The sequence below is a fragment of the Lissotriton helveticus genome, chromosome 3_2 (genome assembly GCF_964261635.1).
Source record: "Lissotriton helveticus chromosome 3_2, aLisHel1.1, whole genome shotgun sequence".
Classification (NCBI taxonomy): domain Eukaryota; kingdom Metazoa; phylum Chordata; class Amphibia; order Caudata; family Salamandridae; genus Lissotriton; species Lissotriton helveticus.
In genome coordinates this window covers 281,107,511-281,132,208 of record NC_136062.1, presented here as the reverse complement: position 1 = coordinate 281,132,208, position 24,698 = coordinate 281,107,511, and the positions used below count along the sequence as shown (strand labels likewise).

Below are 24,698 nucleotides of genomic sequence, written 5' to 3'. Positions count from 1 at the left end.
ACCCACCTAGGCCTGCTATTCCTACTACACAGATTACACGATTAAAACATTGAAATACATGTAACGTTTAGCGCCCGATGCTGACTTGGTGTTGATTAGTGAAGGCCAGCGCCATAATTCTGGGAAGTCGTTCCCAACAATTTTCTATTTTTTTTGTATTGCATTTCTGTATTAATTCTTGTCATAAGTATACATATAATAACCAACAGGTAATTATCTTCATAAAAACAGAGAGAGAAACCGAGTATACAATATTTAAATGTAAACAATAACAATATTAACAAAACAATCAAAAGTTTTCAACAATTTTCATAGTCGGCCTTGTACTTGCACATGCCCTACATCCAAAATTCTCCCAGTCGCAGTGGCGATGGCCCCTGAATTATCAGTGCTCCTGATGGAGCAGATTTCATCTGCAGTCAGGCATTGTTTTATTTTTGTGCTACAGACAGGCTGCATTTAAATTGCCACGCACATTTTGGTGCAGGTTAAAAACATGGCACATGAAAAACATGAAAGTGAGGCCTGAAAATGCTTTTGCTGAATTAACATGTTTTTTTGCAATGTAGAGAAAAAGTGGCCTTTTAACCTTTGAAGATTAATATAATGTGTTTCTCTCTTCCCAGCTCATCCATGTAATCTAGATTTATTATTCCTGTCTTAATAGACTTTGACTTGTTGCATATTTTGATAAACATTTTCAGTTAATAACACCTCTTTTTATAATGTGTGTGAATTAATAATGCACGTGGGAAACATAATGGACTGATTTACATGAAAATAATATAATCTGGGGGTTGGTTTTATTTTTGGGGCCTACACAAAACATGGCTGCCTGTGAATCCATCAAGGCTATGGCTTGCAATTTAATGAGAAGGGAGCATGCGCAGACTGTGGCAGCTTTCCTAAAGGAGTCAAGGACAGCTTGAACTATACATTCTTGTGATTCTGCCAATGTACCAGTGTTAGTTAAAAGTGTCCATCTGACTACGCTGTGGAAGGAAGGATGAATTAGAATGAAACATTTTTCCTAGTAAATGTTGCAAACATATAAAATGTATTAAGTCATTTGCGCTTCTTTTGTTAAAACTGGTGAAGTCAGGTTTTTAGAATGAGTCAGGGGGAGTGAGAACTCATGCCATCATGACTGACCAATCACGTAAGGTTCTCCTGAAAGATGCTACATCTTTGTGTAATCTGCCAATAATTAGGGTATAAATACTGTCCTCTCTGGATGGGGGCTGGCTATCTCAGCTCAGCTGGCTTCTAGGCTCATTAGGGGTGGGTGAGCCCTTGAGAGAAGGAACAGATTAGGCCAGACATCCTATGGGTTAGGTACGAGAAACGTCCCGGGAGATTGCTGAAGGGGCAGAGGTGCCTCCGAGGAGATTCAGGGGGAGGTTTCATGCTTCCACGTCATATCTTGGCACTTCAGGCCCCATTCCTTTGAGGCCTGTGAAGGAGGGGCTGCTTTCCTCTTTAGACACAGACAGACAGAGAGTACAGTGGATCAGGATAGAATTAGATGCTAAACTTTAAGTTTATGCTTTGACTAATAATTAGGTCTGAAAAGATTTATTTGACTTATGCATTTATTTCTCTTTATGGGAGGTTTTTTGCCAACTATTTAATTATTGATTAGCCTTGCAAGACTATTTTTCTTAGAAACTCTTTAAGACTTTTGCGCCACATTTTTCATAACTACATGTAATGCTTATATGCAGACTGTAATGTGTTCTGTATTATTGATATTTTTCCTGTTTTCCAAATTCTGTAACCTAATTGATATTTTACTAATGAATAAAAGGTCAGAGAAAAACTTAACTTTTGACTAGAAAATAAAACCCTTTAAAATACTCAACAACTCTCGTTATTGGCTTGAATAATAATTGCAGTTTTTACTGTTCATGATTATTTAAAATCTCCTGAAGGTAATACATGGTGTAAAGGGCCCAACAACTATTGAGCGGTAAATTAGAGGTAGCATGAGGGTTTTGCATTGAAAAACTACCAGAAGAAATTACCGCTCCATCAGTTTTTGGTAAGCAGAGGATGGTCATTATTGATTAGTTTGGTGATTAGTGATTATTGATTTCACCATCAACTATTCAACTACTGGATCATTGACCTTAAGAAGGGAAATAAAATAATTGCCCAAGTTAGATAAATGTCCAAGTCCTGATTCCTGACTCCAATGCTCAGAACCTGAAGACTGGCAAAGCAGTACTGGCAGGTGATGCAAGAAGTGGTGTGAGTATCAATAGGGTTGTGAAATGTTGTTAATATGCTTGCATGTATTTTTGAAGTGTTGAAAATATTAAGTTTTTATTGTTGGTTACATTTGGCTCATTTTGAATTGATGGTGTTATTGATTATATTGGTAATTTCATAGGACATACTTTTTTGGTTATTGATTACATGTTTTAACTCTTCATGTTAAGTTAGTATCTTGTTCTATGTTGTTTAGAACACGCAGGTATCCACACCTGTGGAATCCCGGGAAGGAATAGCGGGTGTTAAATGGAAGCCACACTGCACTGAGGTTACTCGTCTGTTGGAATAACACTGAGAGGCTAGGTAGGGCTGGCAGTGTTAAATTAGGGACTATTTTCTGTGTGAGTGATTGATAGCAAAGAGTTCGCTGGTGAAACTTTGGTCTGATATCACCTAGAAAGGGTCACACCGAAGGAGTAGCAGGTTCTTCTGAGCTTGATTGACAGCAAAAGGGTTCGCTGGTGAAACTTTGGCCTAAGATATATCCTGAAGGATAAGTCCAAAGGAGTAGCAGGTTCTTCTGAGCTTGAGTGAAAGGTAAGCGGAAGGGATTTACCTGTAGTGTTTGAAGAGTAAACAGAAGGTCTTACTTTGTGAAGGGTAAGCGGAATGTGTTACTCGCAGTGAATATAAATCTATCCTTTATTTAGCACAACAGACAGAGTAGCGAATGTATTTATGTTGTTACTAACAGAGTTATTGATTAAGAGAAATATTGCAGTAAGATTTTGTGGAGGGTCAGTGGTAGGAGTAAAACTGACTAAAATTGAGACTGACAGCTTTGGAGAAAATAAATTGCATTGAACTATTGCAAAAATAAAAATGTTTGAAGGTTTAAGAAAGCTGTTAGGAGGTAAAGTGAAAAATTCGTTTTTTATTGGTGATGCTCCTGAAGGAACACCTGTGCATTTTATGTCTACCAGTTTAGGACAAAACACATGTATGTGGGTTCACCAATGGTGCAAGATTACTGAAAAAGAAGGTGCTTTGAGGTTTCCAAAAGATGGTACTTTTGAATTGCAAATTATTGACAAATTAAGGGAAGTGTTATGTGAAATAAAGACACAATCTAAAGCTGCACAATTTGAGGCCTTAAGCCTGTGGGAGAAGACAGCAAGAGAGAAAGCAAGTGAGGATAAAAAGTTAAAGCACCAGATACTGGAGAAGGGAATTAATGCTGATAAAGACCTTCAAATAAATAATAATTCATGGGATGAAATAATGGATGAATTGTTAACTGAGTGTCCACCACTTTATGTGGTTCCCATGAAAAATACTGAAAATAGTGCACCAGTAAATACTACAGGGGCTACTGCTTCTGTTGAACAGAGAGAAATACAGACTGAGAAAACTGTGCAGACATTGTATATTGACCCATTACCTGTTGATTCAGTACTGACAGTGATACCTCCTGGTGTTACTGTTTCAAATATGACTGATTCAGTTCAAGAATTACAAACTGCAGATGCACAGATAATGCCTAGAAAAATTATGACTGTCCCAATTAATATGGGCCCTACTGAAAAGGTTCAAGGAGCTGCAGAAGGAGTGATTATGGCAGGGTTTATTTCAGAAACTCAGAACACACAGATTATTGAACAGAAAGTACACCAAGCACTGAAAGGTGAGAGAAAAATGGTATTTACAACATCTGCAGCCCAGGATAAAATAAATATATTTGAAAATGGGATTTTTCAAACCTGCTCTGAGGAAGCAGCAGTAATTAAAAAGATAGAGAACATGGGAGAACATATTAACACAGGCCCTGAAAAAGAGAGACAGCTTAGTGTTTTAAATTCAACATGTGAACATGAAGAAATTAACTGTCCCTGCTGTTTAAATAATGAAAATGTGAACCAGTGTCAAGAAAAAGAATTAATTTCCCTGAGTAAGGAAACAGCTACATGTTCATTAATTACACATAATGGACTGACAGATTTGGCTCAAAAATATGAAACTGATGTTTCAGGAAGTTTTCCATTTCAGAAAAGTTTTAGGGTACACATGGATGAGGAAGCAAATGAGAAAATGTGTTCTTCAGGAATGCATTTGCACATTGCAGAAATAAAATATATTTTCAAATGCAATGGGTTGGAGAAATTAGGAGAGAAGTGGGCAAGAAAACATGAGAAGAAAAAGAAACCGCCAGACCTAGCAAGGAAACTGGATAAGGAAAAGAAGCCACCAGATATAATTAAGCAAAATATTAAGCAGAATGAGGGAGAAGCTTTTGCTTACTCATTGAGAGAAAAGGTGGGAGAAATGTATGTGCATATGCCACAGAATAAAAGTGAACTTGCAGCATTTCTGAACATAATCCCACAATTGAGAGACAAAATAATGCTGTGGTATCCACAACTTGATGGATTTGTTGAAATTTTAAAAGAGTTGTGCATTAATTTGGAAATGTTCTGTTACATTGTCCTTCAAACAGAATTGTGGTTTGAATCTAAAGTTGTTGTTCAAGGGCCAGGTGAGGAGACAGTGAAAAGGGTTTGCACGAATGCACCATCATTTTCTGTTGTTATGGAGGAAAATATAGCAGTGATTTATTTCATAAAGGGCAGAGTGCCAGCAAAGGATGTTGATTGGGTACAGATTAAAAGAGCACAGGATGGAAGTAAAGGTGTTTTGGTTTGTGCAAATTTATTTATGGATGTTGTACTGCTGGAAAATGTGTCCTTTTGCCATCTTTATAACAGATTTGAGCATTGGAAGAAGAAAAATAAATTTAAACATGATGCACAAAAACATGGAGAAATGCAGGTGCAAAATATGCCAGTTAAGCAAATGCAAATGTCAGTTCAGAAACAGGTACCTATGGCAGGAATTTTTCAAATACAGATGGTCCCACAAAATATGGAAAATGCTAACATTAATTTAAATAGGTTGTTCAGAGCAAATTGGAATTATTTCCTGAGAAAAAATCAGAATCCAGTCCAACAGGTTGCTGTGTTTGCAAATGAGAGTTTTAACACTCACAATTCAGAATTTACCAAGTCCATTGTGAAGGCAGTGGAAAGTCCAGATTTAGTTGCAGGAGTTTTAAACAGAGAAATTACAAACACAGTGTTAGAAGAATTTGCACCAAAAATAGGCCCATTTGAGGAAAATTGCAAAACTGTTGTCTGTGACTCAGGCCTAGCAGGAAAACAATTATTTTGCAAATTAAGCAGCACAGATTACTGTACATCAGATAATGTTCATTTTCAGATTCCTGAAGAGGATGTACATTTTAAAATGGCCCAACAAGAGACAGTTGTAGCATTGTTTTCAGAAAAGACAGTTGAAAAATTACCTTCTGCTTTGGAAAAAATAATAAACACAGAAATAAGAGAGTTCACAGAGAAGGATGCCAGATTAATAAAATGTGCAGAACATGTCTTATTAAAATTTGACCCAGATGACATGTATTCAGGAACAGAATCAGTTGCAGGAATTTTACCAATAAAAGGATTTTTGATGGAATTGATTAGAAGTTTGTGTAACTTTCTGATCATAGGTTCACAGAAAATAAATGTAAAGAACAGAATAGTGGAGGAGATTAAAAGCATATTTTTTCCATGTTGTCCTGTGGTACCGAATCCAGCCAATATATTTTTTCACATTCCATGTGGTGAAGAATGGCTTATTTTTATTGATTTTTGCCAAGTTCATGTTACAGTGCCATTGCAAGAGAATAGTCAGGAGTACTGTCAAAAAGAAGATGAATGTCTGGGACACAAAATTGGAAAGGAAGGTAGAAAGGTGTCACCAGAGAGAGTGGAAATGATTTCAAAGAAAAATCCACCTCAAATTCAGAAAGAAGTCAGGACATTTTTGGGAATGGTTAGATGCTGTAGAGAGTGGTTACTGAACCTTTCCCTAGTGGCTAAGCCTTTACTGAGGCTGACACACTCAGGTGTGTCTGATCCGCTTCCATTGGACAACAACTGCACAAAAGCATTCCTAGAGTTGAAAGAGAAAAAATGGCGCGCCCCAGCACTAGGAATGAAAGTTTATTTGAAAGAAAATACACTAATTTGCAGTGAGAGGGAGGGCTGCGCTCTCTCATTGCTTATTCAAAAAGATGAATGTGTTCAAAGGTCTGTGATGTATTGCCCAATGACCTTTGACCCTAGCTTCACAAAAATGTCAGCAAATGAATTGTATTTTGATGAAACTGAATATGAGTGTCTAAGTATCATGAAAATATGCATAAAGCCAAATTCAGACTTTAATGATGAATGTCTGAGTCAGCCCAACAATGTCCATTTTGTAGATGGCCCATGTTTGAAAGGTGACACATTAAAAGCAGCACATGCTGTGCTCCTTACACATGATGTTGTCAAAGCTTTATGGCTTTCAGTAGTTACCTCAGCCCAAAATTCGAAATTGATTGCCCTTACCATAACATGCAGTATATCTGCTCAATTGGGAGTCACTGTTGTCATGGGAGAGAGAAATGCTAATTCAGTTGCACAAATGTGTGTTCTGTTAGCATATACATTCAATGGAATCTTCACAGTTGAATTAAAAGAGGCTCAAGAAAATGTTTTTGAAGCAGCACAACAGGGTTGTATCAGAACTGTTTTTGAGAAAAGTGACAATTGCATAGTGGCAAAAGTGTTATTGCAAAGACTGATGCCCAGGTATAGATTGCCAGTTTCTCTGAAATCAGATCATAATGGGCTCTCAAAGATAATGAGTGCAGAACAACAGATTGGACAAGGAATGGTTTGTAGCTATCTGCCTGAAGTGTCAAGCATAATAAAGCAACACAATGGCAGCACTGAGGTACCTTTTGTAAAAGACTGTGTTTCAGCCTCACCAAAGTGGCTTGAAAATGCATATGCAAATGCACTTGTGGAAAACACTGAGGAGAACACTAGCCATTGCTGTGTAGGTCTGGTTGATGTACAGTGTGCAGTTTCTCACCAGATTGCAGCTGCTACACAAGATCTGCATAATGGATGGTGCAACGACTTTGATCTGAGAGATGCTGTGGTGAAACATCTGAATCTGATCAAAGTGAAAATAAGAGTGAAAGGCCTTGGTTGAAAAAAGTGCAAAAGATTGATGGTGCTCTGTCAGAGTTTCTCAGCACCTAAGTAGTCCAATTTGCATGGAAAGTATGAGCCATACTAATGACAAGCTGATGACAAATGAGCAAAGAAATGTTGAAACTGTCCTGGTGAATTCTCCTTTTTTATTATTTTAGTTACTTATTTTAAAGAAGACTGTTCCAAGAAGCTACTTACAGAACTCTGCACTAAAACAATTGAGCGTGGCTATATATGATCTGATTACAGACCAGACTTGTGTTTGCCTTAGAAATAGAAGTAACATTCTTATATGCTCAGCTTTTGCAATTTAAAAAAAAAACAACAACAAAAAAAAAAATACTGTCACTAGTGAAATTAAATATGTGTGATGAATTATAAATCATTTTATTATGATTTGAATTATCAGAAGGGTGGATTGATGGAGCAGATTTCATCTGCAGTCAGGCATTGTTTTATTTTTGTGCTACAGACAGGCTGCATTTAAATTGCCACGCACATTTTGGTGCAGGTTAAAAACATGGCACATGAAAAACATGAAAGTGAGGCCTGAAAATGCTTTTGCTGAATTAACATGTTTTTTTGCAATGTAGAGAAAAAGTGGCCTTTTTACCTTTGAAGATTAATATAATGTGTTTCTCTCTTCCCAGCTCATCCATGTAATCTAGATTTATTATTCCTGTCTTAATAGACTTTGACTTGTTGCATATTTTGATAAACATTTTCAGTTAATAACACCTCTTTTTATAATGTGTGTGAATTAATAATGCACGTGGGAAACATAATGGACTGATTTACATGAAAATAATATAATCTGGGGATTGGTTTTATTTTTGGGGCCTACACAAAACATGGCTGCCTGTGAATCCATCAAGGCTATGGCTTGCAATTTAATGAGAAGGGAGCATGCACAGACTGTGGCAGCTTTCCTAAAGGAGTCACGGACAGCTTGAACTATACATTCTTGTGATTCTGCCAATGTACCAGTGTTAGTTAAAAGTGTCCATCTGACTACGCTGTGGAAGGAAGGATGAATTAGAATGAAACATTTTTCCTAGTAAATGTTGCAAACATATAAAATGTATTAAGTCATTTGCGCTTCTTTTGTTAAAACTGGTGAAGTCAGGTTTTTAGAATGAGTCAGGGGGAGTGAGAACTCATGCCATCATGACTGACCAATCACGTAAGGTTCTCCTGAAAGATGCTACATCTTTGTGTAATCTGCCAATAATTAGGGTATAAATACTGTCCTCTCTGGATGGGGGCTGGCTATCTCAGCTCAGCTGGCTTCTAGGCTCATTAGGGGTGTGTGAGCCCTTGAGAGAAGGAACAGATTAGGCCAGACATCCTATGGGTTAGGTACGACAAACGTCCCGGGAGATTGCTGAAGGGGCAGAGGTGCCTCCGAGGAGATTCAGGGGGAGGTTTCATGCTTCCCCGTCATATCTTGGCACTTCAGGCCCCATTCCTTTGAGGCCTGTGAAGGAGGGGCTGCTTTCCTCTTTAGACACAGACAGACAGAGAGTACAGTGGATCAGGATAGAATTAGATGCTAAACTTTAAGTTTATGCTTTGACTAATAATTAGGTCTGAAAAGATTTATTTGACTTATGCATTTATTTCTCTTTATGGGAGGTTTTTTGCCAACTATTTAATTATTGATTAGCCTTGCAAGACTATTTTTCTTAGAAACTCTTTAAGACTTTTGCGCCACATTTTTCATAACTACATGTAATGCTTATATGCAGACTGTAATGTGTTCTGTATTATTGATATTTTTCCTGTTTTCCAAATTCTGTAACCTAATTGATATTTTACTAATGAATAAAGGGTCAGAGAAAAACTTAACTTTTGACTAGAAAATAAAACCCTTTAAAATACTCAACAACTCTCATTATTGGCTTGAATAATAATTGCAGTTTTTACTGTTCATGATTATTTAAAATCTCCTGAAGGTAATACATGGTGTAAAGGGCCCAACAACTATTGAGCGGTAAATTAGAGGTAGCATGAGGGTTTTGCATTGAAAAACTACCAGAAGAAATTACCGCTCCATCAGTTTTTGGTAAGCAGAGGATGGTCATTATTGATTAGTTTGGTGATTAGTGATTATTGATTTCACCATCAACTATTCAACTACTGGATCATTGACCTTAAGAAGGGAAATAAAATAATTGCCCAAGTTAGATAAATGTCCAAGTCCTGATTCCTGACTCCAATGCTCAGAACCTGAAGACTGGCAAAGCAGTACTGGCAGGTGATGCAAGAAGTGGTGTGAGTATCAATAGGGTTGTGAAATGTTGTTAATATGCTTGCATGTATTTTTGAAGTGTTGAACATATTAAGTTTTTATTGTTGGTTACATTTGGCTCATTTTGAATTGATGGTGTTATTGATTATATTGGTAATTTCATAGGACATACTTTTTTGGTTATTGATTACATGTTTTAACTCTTCATGTTAAGTTAGTATCTTGTTCTATGTTGTTTAGAACACGCAGGTATGCACACCTGTGGAATCCCGGGAAGGAATAGCGGGTGTTAAATGGAAGCCACACTGCACTGAGGTTACTCGTCTGTTGGAATAACACTGAGAGGCTAGGTAGGGCTGGCAGTGTTAAATTAGGGACTATTTTCTGTGTGAGTGATTGATAGCAAAGAGTTCGCTGGTGAAACTTTGGTCTGATATCACCTAGAAAGGGTCACACCGAAGGAGTAGCAGGTTCTTCTGAGCTTGATTGACAGCAAAAGGGTTCGCTGGTGAAACTTTGGCCTAAGATATATCCTGAAGGATAAGTCCAAAGGAGTAGCAGGTTCTTCTGAGCTTGAGTGAAAGGTAAGCGGAAGGGATTTACCTGTAGTGTTTGAAGAGTAAACAGAAGGTCTTACTTTGTGAAGGGTAAGCGGAATGTGTTACTCGCAGTGAATATAAATCTATCCTTTATTTAGCACAACAGACAGAGTAGCGAATGTATTTATGTTGTTACTAACAGAGTTATTGATTAAGAGAAATATTGCAGTAAGATTTTGTGGAGGGTCAGTGGTAGGAGTAAAACTGACTAAAATTGAGACTGACAGCTTTGGAGAAAATAAATTGCATTGAACTATTGCAAAAATGAAAATGTTTGAAGGTTTAAGAAAGCTGTTAGGAGGTAAAGTGAAAAATTCGTTTTTTATTGGTGATGCTCCTGAAGGAACACCTGTGCATTTTATGTCTACCAGTTTGGGACAAAACACATGTATGTGGGTTCACCAATGGTGCAAGATTACTGAAAAAGAAGGTGCTTTGAGGTTTCCAAAAGATGGTACTTTTGAATTGCAAATTATTGACAAATTAAGGGAAGTGTTATGTGAAATAAAGACACAATCTAAAGCTGCACAATTTGAGGCCTTAAGCCTGTGGGAGAAGACAGCAAGAGAGAAAGCAAGTGAGGATAAAAAGTTAAAGCACCAGATACTGGAGAAGGGAATTAATGCTGATAAAGACCTTCAAATAAATAATAATTCATGGGATGAAATAATGGATGAATTGTTAACTGAGTGTCCACCACTTTATGTGGTTCCCATGAAAAATACTGAAAATAGTGCACCAGTAAATACTACAGGGGCTACTGCTTCTGTTGAACAGAGAGAAATACAGACTGAGAAAACTGTGCAGACATTGTATATTGACCCATTACCTGTTGATTCAGTACTGACAGTGATACCTCCTGGTGTTACTGCTTCAAATATGACTGATTCAGTTCAAGAATTACAAACTGCAGATGCACAGATAATGCCTAGAAAAATTATGACTGTCCCAATTAATATGGGCCCTACTGAAAAGGTTCAAGGAGCTGCAGAAGGAGTGATTATGGCAGGGTTTATTTCAGAAACTCAGAACACACAGATTATTGAACAGAAAGTACACCAAGCACTGAAAGGTGAGAGAAAAATGGTATTTACAACATCTGCAGCCCAGGATAAAATAAATATATTTGAAAATGGGATTTTTCAAACCTGCTCTGAGGAAGCAGCAGTAATTAAAAAGATAGAGAACATGGGAGAACATATTAACACAGGCCCTGAAAAAGAGAGACAGCTTAGTGTTTTAAATTCAACATGTGAACATGAAGAAATTAACTGTCCCTGCTGTTTAAATAATGAAAATGTGAACCAGTGTCAAGAAAAAGAATTAATTTCCCTGAGTAAGGAAACAGCTACATGTTCATTAATTACACATAATGGACTGACAGATTTGGCTCAAAAATATGAAACTGATGTTTCAGGAAGTTTTCCATTTCAGAAAAGTTTTAGGGTACACATGGATGAGGAAGCAAATGAGAAAATGTGTTCTTCAGGAATGCATTTGCACATTGCAGAAATAAAATATATTTTCAAATGCAATGGGTTGGAGAAATTAGGAGAGAAGTGGGCAAGAAAACATGAGAAGAAAAAGAAACCGCCAGACCTAGCAAGGAAACTGGATAGGGAAAAGAAGCCACCAGATATAATTAAGAAAAATATTAAGCAGAATGAGGGAGAAGCTTTTGCTTACTCATTGAGAGAAAAGGTGGGAGAAATGTATGTGCATATGCCACAGAATAAAAGTGAACTTGCAGCATTTCTGAACATAATCCCACAATTGAGAGACAAAATAATGCTGTGGTATCCACAACTTGATGGATTTGTTGAAATTTTAAAAGAGTTGTGCATTAATTTGGAAATGTTCTGTTACATTGTCCTGCAAACAGAATTGTGGTTTGAATCTAAAGTTGTTGTTCAAGGGCCAGGTGAGGAGACAGTGAAAAGGGTTTGCACGAATGCACCATCATTTTCTGTTGTTATGGAGGAAAATATAGCAGTGATTTATTTCATAAAGGGCAGAGTGCCAGCAAAGGATGTTGATTGGGTACAGATTAAAAGAGCACAGGATGGAAGTAAAGGTGTTTTGGTTTGTGCAAATTTATTTATGGATGTTGTACTGCTGGAAAATGTGTCCTTTTGCCATCTTTATAACAGATTTGAGCATTGGAAGAAGAAAAATAAATTTAAACATGATGCACAAAAACATGGAGAAATGCAGGTGCAAAATATGCCAGTTAAGCAAATGCAAATGTCAGTTCAGAAACAGGTACCTATGGCAGGAATTTTTCAAATACAGATGGTCCCACAAAATATGGAAAATGCTAACATTAATTTAAATAGGTTGTTCAGAGCAAATTGGAATTATTTCCTGAGAAAAAATCAGAATCCAGTCCAACAGGTTGCTGTGTTTGCAAATGAGAGTTTTAACACTCACAATTCAGAATTTACCAAGTCCATTGTGAAGGCAGTGGAAAGTCCAGATTTAGTTGCAGGAGTTTTAAACAGAGAAATTACAAACACAGTGTTAGAAGAATTTGCACCAAAAATAGGCCCATTTGAGGAAAATTGCAAAACTGTTGTCTGTGACTCAGGCCTAGCAGGAAAACAATTATTTTGCAAATTAAGCAGCACAGATTACTGTACATCAGATAATGTTCATTTTCAGATTCCTGAAGAGGATGTACATTTTAAAATGGCCCAACAAGAGACAGTTGTAGCATTGTTTTCAGAAAAGACAGTTGAAAAATTACCTTCTGCTTTGGAAAAAATAATAAACACAGAAATAAGAGAGTTCACAGAGAAGGATGCCAGATTAATAAAATGTGCAGAACATGTCTTATTAAAATTTGACCCAGATGACATGTATTCAGGAACAGAATCAGTTGCAGGAATTTTACCAATAAAAGGATTTTTGATGGAATTGATTAGAAGTTTGTGTAACTTTCTGATCATAGGTTCACAGAAAATAAATGTAAAGAACAGAATAGTGCAGGAGATTAAAAGCATATTTTTTCCATGTTGTCCTGTGGTACCGAATCCAGCCAATATATTTTTTCACATTCCATGTGGTGAAGAATGGCTTATTTTTATTGATTTTTGCCAAGTTCATGTTACAGTGCCATTGCAAGAGAATAGTCAGGAGTACTGTCAAAAAGAAGATGAATGTCTGGGACACAAAATTGGAAAGGAAGGTAGAAAGGTGTCACCAGAGAGAGTGGAAATGATTTCAAAGAAAAATCCACCTCAAATTCAGAAAGAAGTCAGGACATTTTTGGGAATGGTTAGATGCTGTAGAGAGTGGTTACTGAACCTTTCCCTAGTGGCTAAGCCTTTACTGAGGCTGACACACTCAGGTGTGTCTGATCCGCTTCCATTGGACAACAACTGCACAAAAGCATTCCTAGAGTTGAAAGAGAAAAAATGGCGCGCCCCAGCACTAGGAATGAAAGTTTATTTGAAAGAAAATACACTAATTTGCAGTGAGAGGGAGGGCTGCGCTCTCTCATTGCTTATTCAAAAAGATGAATGTGTTCAAAGGTCTGTGATGTATTGCCCAATGACCTTTGACCCTAGCTTCACAAAAATGTCAGCAAATGAATTGTATTTTGATGAAACTGAATATGAGTGTCTAAGTATCATGAAAATATGCATAAAGCCAAATTCAGACTTTAATGATGAATGTCTGAGTCAGCCCAACAATGTCCATTTTGTAGATGGCCCATGTTTGAAAGGTGACACATTAAAAGCAGCACATGATGTGCTCCTTACACATGATGTTGTCGAAGCTTTATGGCTTTCAGTAGTTACCTCAGCCCAAAATTCGAAATTGATTGCCCTTACCATAACATTCAGTATATCTGCTCAATTGGGAGTCACTGTTGTCATGGGAGAGAGAAATGCTAATTCAGTTGCACAAATGTGTGTTCTGTTAGCATATACATTCAATGGAATCTTCACAGTTGAATTAAAAGAGGCTCAAGAAAATGTTTTTGAAGCAGCACAACAGGGTTGTATCAGAACTGTTTTTGAGAAAAGTGACAATTGCATAGTGGCAAAAGTGTTATTGCAAAGACTGATGCCCAGGTATAGATTGCCAGTTTCTCTGAAATCAGATCATAATGGGCTCTCAAAGATAATGAGTGCAGAACAACCGATTGGACAAGGAACGGTTTGTAGCTATCTGCCTGAAGTGTCAAGCATAATAAAGCAACACAATGGCAGCACTGAGGTACCTTTTGTAAAAGACTGTGTTTCAGCCTCACCAAAGTGGCTTGAAAATGCATATGCAAATGCACTTGTGGAAAACACTGAGGAGAACACTAGCCATTGCTGTGTAGGTCTGGTTGATATACAGTGTGCAGTTTCTCACCAGATTGCAGCTGCTACACAAGATCTGCATAATGGATGGTGCAACGACTTTGATCTGAGAGATGCTGTGGTGAAACATCTGAATCTGATCAAAGTGAAAATAAGAGTGAAAGGCCTTGGTTGAAAAAAGTGCAAAAGATTGATGGTGCTCTGTCAGAGTTTCTCAGCACCTAAGTAGTCCAATTTGCATGGAAAGTATGAGCCATACTAATGACAAGCTGATGACAAATGAGCAAAGAAATGTTGAAACTGTCCTGGTGAATTCTCCTTTTTTATTATTTTAGTTACTTATTTTAAAGAAGACTGTTCCAAGAAGCTACTTACAGAACTCTGCACTAAAACAATTGAGCGTGGCTATATATGATCTGATTACAGACCAGACTTGTGTTTGCCTTAGAAATAGAAGTAACATTCTTATATGCTCAGCTTTTGCAATTTAAAAAAAAAAAAGAACAAAAAAAAAAAAAAATACTGTCACTAGTGAAATTAAATATGTGTGATGAATTATAAATCATTTTATTATGATTGGAATTATCAGAAGGGTGGATTGATGGAGCAGATTTCATCTGCAGTCAGGCATTGTTTTATTTTTGTGCTACAGACAGGCTGCATTTAAATTGCCACGCACATTTTGGTGCAGGTTAAAAACATGGCACATGAAAAACATGAAAGTGAGGCCTGAAAATGCTTTTGCTGAATTAACATGTTTTTTTGCAATGTAGAGAAAAAGTGGCCTTTTTACCTTTGAAGATTAATATAATGTGTTTCTCTCTTCCCAGCTCATCCATGTAATCTAGATTTATTATTCCTGTCTTAATAGACTTTGACTTGTTGCATATTTTGATAAACATTTTCAGCTAATAACACCTCTTTTTATAATGTGTGTGAATTAATAATGCACGTGGGAAACATAATGGACTGATTTACATGAAAATAATATAATCTGGGGGTTGGTTTTATTTTTGGGGCCTACACAAAACATGGCTGCCTGTGAATCCATCAAGGCTATGGCTTGCAATTTAATGAGAAGGGAGCATGCACAGACTGTGGCAGCTTTCCTAAAGGAGTCACGGACAGCTTGAACTATACATTCTTGTGATTCTGCCAATGTACCAGTGTTAGTTAAAAGTGTCCATCTGACTACGCTGTGGAAGGAAGGATGAATTAGAATGAAACATTTTTCCTAGTAAATGTTGCAAACATATAAAATGTATTAAGTCATTTGCGCTTCTTTTGTTAAAACTGGTGAAGTCAGGTTTTTAGAATGAGTCAGGGGGAGTGAGAACTCATGCCATCATGACTGACCAATCACGTAAGGTTCTCCTGAAAGATGCTACATCTTTGTGTAATCTGCCAATAATTAGGGTATAAATACTGTCCTCTCTGGATGGGGGCTGGCTATCTCAGCTCAGCTGGCTTCTAGGCTCATTAGGGGTGTGTGAGCCCTTGAGAGAAGGAACAGATTAGGCCAGACATCCTATGGGTTAGGTACGAGAAACGTCCCGGGAGATTGCTGAAGGGGCAGAGGTGCCTCCGAGGAGATTCAGGGGGAGGTTTCATGCTTCCACGTCATATCTTGGCACTTCAGGCCCCATTCCTTTGAGGCCTGTGAAGGAGGGGCTGCTTTCCTCTTTAGACACAGACAGACAGGGAGTACAGTGGATCAGGATAGAATTAGATGCTAAACTTTAAGTTTATGCTTTGACTAATAATTAGGTCTGAAAAGATTTATTTGACTTATGCATTTATTTCTCTTTATGGGAGGTTTTTTGCCAACTATTTAATTATTGATTAGCCTTGCAAGACTATTTTTCTTAGAAACTCTTTAAGACTTTTGCGCCACATTTTTCATAACTACATGTAATGCTTATATGCAGACTGTAATGTGTTCTGTATTATTGATATTTTTCCTGTTTTCCAAATTCTGTAACCTAATTGATATTTTACTAATGAATAAAGGGTCAGAGAAAAACTTAACTTTTGACTAGAAAATAAAACCCTTTAAAATACTCAACAACTCTCGTTATTGGCTTGAATAATAATTGCAGTTTTTACTGTTCATGATTATTTAAAATCTCCTGAAGGTAATACATGGTGTAAAGGGCCCAACAACTATTGAGCGGTAAATTAGAGGTAGCATGAGGGTTTTGCATTGAAAAACTACCAGAAGAAATTACCGCTCCATCAGTTTTTGGTAAGCAGAGGATGGTCATTATTGATTAGTTTGGTGATTAGTGATTATTGATTTCACCATCAACTATTCAACTACTGGATCATTGACCTTAAGAAGGGAAATAAAATAATTGCCCAAGTTAGATAAATGTCCAAGTCCTGATTCCTGACTCCAATGCTCAGAACCTGAAGACTGGCAAAGCAGTACTGGCAGGTGATGCAAGAAGTGGTGTGAGTATCAATAGGGTTGTGAAATGTTGTTAATATGCTTGCATGTATTTTTGAAGTGTTGAAAATATTAAGTTTTTATTGTTGGTTACATTTGGCTCATTTTGAATTGATGGTGTTATTGATTATATTGGTAATTTCATAGGACATACTTTTTTGGTTATTGATTACATGTTTTAACTCTTCATGTTAAGTTAGTATCTTGTTCTATGTTGTTTAGAACACGCAGGTATGCACACCTGTGGAATCCCGGGAAGGAATAGCGGGTGTTAAATGGAAGCCACACTGCACTGAGGTTACTCGTCTGTTGGAATAACACTGAGAGGCTAGGTAGGGCTGGCAGTGTTAAATTAGGGACTATTTTCTGTGTGAGTGATTGATAGCAAAGAGTTCGCTGGTGAAACTTTGGTCTGATATCACCTAGAAAGGGTCACACCGAAGGAGTAGCAGGTTCTTCTGAGCTTGATTGACAGCAAAAGGGTTCGCTGGTGAAACTTTGGCCTAAGATATATCCTGAAGGATAAGTCCAAAGGAGTAGCAGGTTCTTCTGAGCTTGAGTGAAAGGTAAGCGGAAGGGATTTACCTGTAGTGTTTGAAGAGTAAACAGAAGGTCTTACTTTGTGAAGGGTAAGCGGAATGTGTTACTCGCAGTGAATATAAATCTATCCTTTATTTAGCACAACAGACAGAGTAGCGAATGTATTTATGTTGTTACTAACAGAGTTATTGATTAAGAGAAATATTGCAGTAAGATTTTGTGGAGGGTCAGTGGTAGGAGTAAAACTGACTAAAATTGAGACTGACAGCTTTGGAGAAAATAAATTGCATTGAACTATTGCAAAAATGAAAATGTTTGAAGGTTTAAGAAAGCTGTTAGGAGGTAAAGTGAAAAATTCGTTTTTTATTGGTGATGCTCCTGAAGGAACACCTGTGCATTTTATGTCTACCAGTTTGGGACAAAACACATGTATGTGGGTTCACCAATGGTGCAAGATTACTGAAAAAGAAGGTGCTTTGAGGTTTCCAAAAGATGGTACTTTTGAATTGCAAATTATTGACAAATTAAGGGAAGTGTTATGTGAAATAAAGACACAATCTAAAGCTGCACAATTTGAGGCCTTAAGCCTGTGGGAGAAGACAGCAAGAGAGAAAGCAAGTGAGGATAAAAAGTTAAAGCACCAGATACTGGAGAAGGGAATTAATGCTGATAAAGACCTTCAAATAAATAATAATTCATGGGATGAAATAATGGATGAATTGTTAACTGAGTGTCCACCACTTTATGTGGTTCCCATGAAAAATACTGAAAATAGTGCACCAGTAAATACTACAGGGGCTACTGCTTCTGTTGAACAGAGAGAAATACAGACTGAGAAAACTGTGCAGACATTGTATATTGACCCATTACCTGTTGATTCAGTACTGACAGTGATACCTCCTGGTGTTACTGCTTCAAATATGACTGATTCAGTTCAAGAATTACAAACTGCAGATGCACAGATAATGCCTAGAAAAATTATGACTGTCCCAATTAATATGGGCCCTACTGAAAAGGTTCAAGGAGCTGCAGAAGGAGTGATTATGGCAGGGTTTATTTCAGAAACTCAGAACACACAGATTATTGAACAGAAAGTACACCAAGCACTGAAAGGTGAGAGAAAAATGGTATTTACAACATCTGCAGCCCAGGATAAAATAAATATATTTGAAAATGGGATTTTTCAAACCTGCTCTGAGGAAGCAGCAGTAATTAAAAAGATAGAGAACATGGGAGAACATATTAACACAGGCCCTGAAAAAGAGAGACAGCTTAGTGTTTTAAATTCAACATGTGAACATGAAGAAATTAACTGTCCCTGCTGTTTAAATAATGAAAATGTGAACCAGTGTCAAGAAAAAGAATTAATTTCCCTGAGTAAGGAAACAGCTACATGTTCATTAATTACACATAATGGACTGACAGATTTGGCTCAAAAATATGAAACTGATGTTTCAGGAAGTTTTCCATTTCAGAAAAGTTTTAGGGTACACATGGATGAGGAAGCAAATGAGAAAATGTGTTCTTCAGGAATGCATTTGCACATTGCAATGTGGAAAAGTAAATTTTGCCATGTTCTATGTCCCTACGTGTTCCCCATCCTATGTTGTATGTGCATGATTAATATGCATATGTATTCCCCATGATCGATTAAAGACGCAATTACAGTTGTATCCATCTCTAGTATGCCAGTTTCCAGTTCTCGTGAAAGCTACGAGTATTAGGCCTATGTAAAAGTTACGTTGCCTCGTTTCTCAGTGTGCACGTTATTTCATTGAAAAGTCCCCGTTTCTAGGCCTCAAAAGGGCCCGGACACCAGATTCAGCTCCTGTCTCCTGAGCCCTCGCTGAGGAGCGATACAGCCCCCACCTGTGTTCCTGACCCTTCACTTACTTCCTGCCTCACAGTGCCCGGCTCGGCCTGGCTCTGCCTGCCAGTCTGCCAAGAGTATGTTATGATTCTAGTTATCAGTCCAGCCCTCCTTCTCTGCATTCCTAAAGCTACTGAATCGCATCAATAGTTTCCGTCATCGTCTAGCCTTTACGTCTCCATGTAAGAGAAATACTGTATTAATGGTCATTTAATATTCTTCAACACGTACTACATGTAGAGTAATGCATGCACCAGTCTTAGTGTCTGTTAGCCTTTACCCCGATAACTTTTGGATTCTATCAACATGTTCTCTAAACATCAGATACTAGATAGTGTTTAGGTACATGTCGCCCTGACTCTCCAGACTTCAGTCTCTGCTCCTAGCGCAGAAGTCATAGCCCCCAGCTTCTCCTAGTAACACGTCATTGTCAGTTTGCGCGCACCACTAAGTTAGAGGTCCCGGCTCCTTAGGTAGCCCCCTCCATGTTTCCGCCCCATTTATGACATATTCTGTTACGTTTACATCACATGTCTATGTTCACGCCTCTTGTTACACCTACTTTCACCCTTATCTTTCGCGACTGCTATTGACCACACCCACTGCTCCGCCTATCGTATGTATTGTAATGCAACTGTTTTAGTATATATACTTGTGCACTGTTGTTAGAAACGGGACCTCTGGCTAGCCAAGGCTTGCGCCAAGGTCAGTCAGAGACCACCACTTCCAAGGTCAGGGCAAGGGAGTCACACACCAAGATAACCCCCGCTCACCCTCTAGGTAACGTGGCGCGAGCAGCAAGGCTAATCTCGGAGGCGATGTGTAAAGCGTTTGCGCGCGCACCCCAGCGACAACAACCAAAGGCCCACCACAAAGGAAACTCCACACAAGGTTATATAAAAATAGCCTTTGTATTATAGTAAAAACACATTAGACAACACACACACTTTACAATGTGCCAACAGGCACGGGCAAGATTTACAAGGGATTATGTACAGGACAGGGCCACCTGGACCACTGTCAGGGGTATGCACTTGTTAGAAATAATACTTGTAGGTATAACACTTTAGCACATCAACATACAATGACTGTAACACAGAAATAGTGAATATAGCATACAACCAGTAACTACTGGTTGAGGGAAAATACCTCCTACGCCACCCTAAACACTGTAGGGAAATCACGCAGGGAACTAGGACCTTATCATCAGGACCTATGGAAGGAAAACCTATCACCTAAGCAAGTCACATTTAGCAAAGGGAAGGAAACCTAAAATAATCACCTAGGCAAGTAACATTTAGCAAAGGCAATCAAACATCAACATTCCTCTAAGCAGGTCACTTTTAGCAAAGGGAAATAAAAGCACAAGGCATTACCTAAGCAGGTCACTTTTAGCAAAGGTAATGACACAAACAATCCTCTAAGCAGGTCACTTTTAGCAAAGGGAAATAAAAGCACAAGGCATTACCTAAGCAGGTCACTTTTAGCAAAGGTAATGACACAAACAATCCTCTAAGCAGGTCACTTTTAGCAAAGGGGATAAACACATAAAGAATTACCTAAGCAGGTCACTTTTAGCAAAGGTAATAACAACCAAGAATTGCACATGAAACATTAATACACATTCAGAGGTGCAAGTTAGAACTTTTGCGCAAGAATCACATAGCAAAGAAAGCACAATGCGCAGGGTGCATGTAGCACAACACTCAAAATGTCCCTCAGGCCAACTGGCCTCGAAAGGGGCGGAATGCCCTGAATCTCAGTGTCAGGGAGGTCTGCGCAGGCAGCACAGACACAAAGCCTAAACGTGGCAACTGTCCACTAAGTGCTGGACAGTTGTAAATATGACTGAGCAACGTTGGAGCCAGGAGGGCCCAAGAACAAGGTGGGGAAGGAGCCTCTCAGGGGCTCGCCAAGCAAATCTGCAATTTAGAGCTTCAGCGCTCTAAACAAGGAACATGCCCCCAGCGAGTCTCTCAGGACTCTAAATGAACAAATATGCCCTTAAGAGCTCAGCGCTCTGAAATAAGGGAAATGCCCCCTCGAGCCTCGGTGCTCGTAACATAGAAGTAGGGCGGGAGCCTCTCGGGCTCTAAATAAACAAATGGCCCCCAGGAGCCTCGGGGCTCCAAGCACCAAAAATGCGGCCACGTGGGAGTCCCTCACGGGGGACTCAGGAATCAATAATGCCCCCGGAGCCTCTTGGCTCCAACAAAGAAATGCCACACACGTTGGAGCGGCCCTCTGCCAATCGGGGCCGCTCGGGAAACAAGGAGGAATGGACAATGCCCCACGAGCCTCTGGGCTCGATCACACCGAGGACCTCGCTTGGTCCGCAAACGGAAGGGGAGGGGCGGCACCGACAGCGTGCCCCGACGCCCTCCTCCCTTCCTTCACTCACCGGCTGTCTGCTGGCGGGACGGCTCCTCTTCCTCGGGAGCCTCGTGGACACGGGAGCAGGCTTCCTTGGTCTCCTGCCTGGCCTCTTCGCACCGTCCTTCTGCCTGACTTCCGCCGGGGCCGCCCTGGGGGTCAGGAGGCGGGACTTCCGGGTCGCTCTAGGCAGCGGCCCGGCAACAGCTTTCAGGGCTCCCGGGCTGCGGCGGTGAACACGGGGCAATGCCGGGTGGGCACCGGCTTGAAATAAAATCCGCACAACGGGGCAATGCCGGGTGGCACCGGCCTTCAAATTAAAAATAAAGCGAGGTGGGCACTCGCTCGCTCCAAAAATCGGCAAATCGGCGCCAATGCCGGGTAGGCACCGGCAATATCGACAAAGCGCTCCCAGGCGCTCTGGGAGCACAGGATCAGCGCGCTCAGCGCTAGAAAGACAAGCAAAGCGCTATTGAGCGCTGGGGCACCAGGAAAGCGCTCCTAGCGCTATAAATCCAATAAAAGCACTCCCAGGCACAGCAAAAGCTCCAGCAGGGACTGGAGGCAGGCAGAGGGGCAGGGCCAGAGCCAGCACACTGGGTCTCCAGGCAGGGAGACAGTCCAAGTGGCGGTCCTCCTGGCCCCAGCAGCAGCAGCCCCCTCTGGCAAGGATCCACAAGTAGAACCATTTCTGTGGGGACACAGCCCCATTTTTATACAGAGAAATCCTTTGTTAGGAGGTGCAGGGTGGGGGGAAACCAGTTGCAGCTGGCTTGGGAGTACCCTTGATGGCCCAACCACCCCTTTCATTCACTGGGGAGGCTAGGGTCATTAGACAAACCACAGGGGGGCGGAGCCAGCATTGTGTGGGGAAAACCCAGCCCATCCAGGACACAGATCTACTCCTCCCACACATCACTCATGCTGATCTCACACTCACCACCGGGCAGACCCATCCAGACTTCCTGGAGCCTGGCATGCCAGCCAGCTCCAGCCAATCACGCTCCACTATCCTCACTGCACACATACATCAATGTCCAGAAGTAGCACTTCCCTTCTAGACACACACAAGCCGCACATACCATTGCGCAGCATTCATTCTCACGAGTTCATACATACTAAACTCGAGCCTGCACTCCCCACACATCAGGAACTACCAGGGCACACACATTCCCCATGCATTCCTATGGGAGGGCAGGCCAGCCATACTACACGCACGCACTTTCACTCTGGGACACAGGGAAAAAGTGCGCCAAGACCCAAAAATCACTACACAGGGTCACAAATAAAGGCAAAAAGATTAGGGGGTGAACCTGCCCTAAGGCCCAAGTCTAACACGACCCCCTTCCAGCCAAAACGCAGGGCAGACCAATCACCACCGTGATGGACTTCCCTGCTTGGGGCGATAAAACAAGGACGCGGGCCCACAACTGCAGGGACACCCTCCTGTTTTACGCCACGGTGAACCCCTAGGGTTCCTTCTAAAACTACTGTAGGGACTAACTGGGGTACCCCACTGATACTCTCCAGCTGCCCTCGGCCAGGACCAGGCCCTAGGCCATCCAGGTACCACTGGATCCTGCCTACTCACAAAGTGGGGGATAGTAACCCCTGGCACATAATAGCCATGCTCCACTCTTCCTGTCTGCAAGACAGGGCTAGACTTCCACTGGTTCTCCAGCCTAGGGTCTACAACCTTAGGTGGACCAGGAGTCTCAGGGAAGGCTCTCCTCCCCTTACCTCTTCTCCTAGGGTTCCTCCTCCTCCTGCGAGGGGTCCCCTCTAAACAACATTCTCCCAACCTAGGGTTTAACCCCTCAGGTGGTAACGGGGTCAGAGGTGGGCTTTCCCACCCTCTGCACCCCCTTCCAGAGTCCTGCTCCCTCCCAACCGGGGCGGTACCTCTGGAGAAAGAACTGGTTAGGACACTGTTTACAGTATTCCCACCCTTCAGGTCAGGCGAATCCTGAACCTGGACCTCCAACCTCCGGTCTAGAACCTTTGGTGGGATCACTGCCTGGCACTCCAGGACTTCTGGGGATTCACACACCATCCCCCTGAGGCTAGCAAATGACACATATGTTGTGTGACTGTCTGTCTGGCGCAGATCTCCCGCCTCCTGTCCACCTGACAGTGCGCAAAGATCCCCCAGCACAGAAGTGGTGTCACCATGGTCACTACACGGGATCCTAGCCCCACTGGGTAGTCCCTGACCCACTGGTTCTTCCACTGGGGAACTCCCCCAATAACTCCTCACGCTGGACTCCGGTACTCTCCCTACTGGAGCAGTACTGCCAGACTCTATAACCATGGAAGCTCCGCTTACAGATGCTCCAGGTTCTCTACCCACTAGGAGATCTCCCTCAAGTGAACTAACAGGCAAGTCTAGGTTCCCTTCCTGGTGTTCCCTAAAGGAACCATCCAGGCTCTGTGACAAGGCTTCGGGCGTCTGGGGACTCTCGGTCACACACTCACTCCCGCTCCACTGAGACAGGCAGTCAGCCCCTACACCCTTCTCACTAACCAAGGACCTAGCTGGGCTACTCTCACCCTCCTCCACCACACTGGGCTGGAAGACACCTGACCCACTATTGTTGGAATCACTCACTAGTGACTCAAAAGAACTTCTCGCACTGTCCCAGCGTTCTGCTTCCTCTGCGAGGTCCCAAGGACAAAAACACTTCAACTTCAGCAGGTGCTGGCGCAACTCTGGACAAACAACACTGAGCAACTGCTCTTTGAGAAACATATTCACCACACCGTCCACCTCATTGTCCGAGTTAGCCGTCAGCCAACCCCACATTGCATCCGAACAGTCATCCACAAAATACCCCCACTTCTGGTGAGATGGTTTCTTAAGGTTCCTAAACCTCAACCTATTCTCCTCCTCTGGGGAAACAGGAACCATACTCGGGGAACTGGGAGCGGGACTGTCTACACTGATATTTAAAAAGCTGCCACCACTGGACTCCACCCTCTCTGGGGGA

At 40.7% G+C, this 24,698-nt stretch overlaps 1 long non-coding RNA gene across 1 annotated transcript in view; it reads left to right on the top strand.

Annotated features, from left to right (window-relative positions):
- Window positions 1–24,698, top strand: part of LOC144826659 (uncharacterized) — a 134,726-nt gene that overhangs the window by 21,207 nt on the left and 88,821 nt on the right. The window lies entirely within an intron of this gene.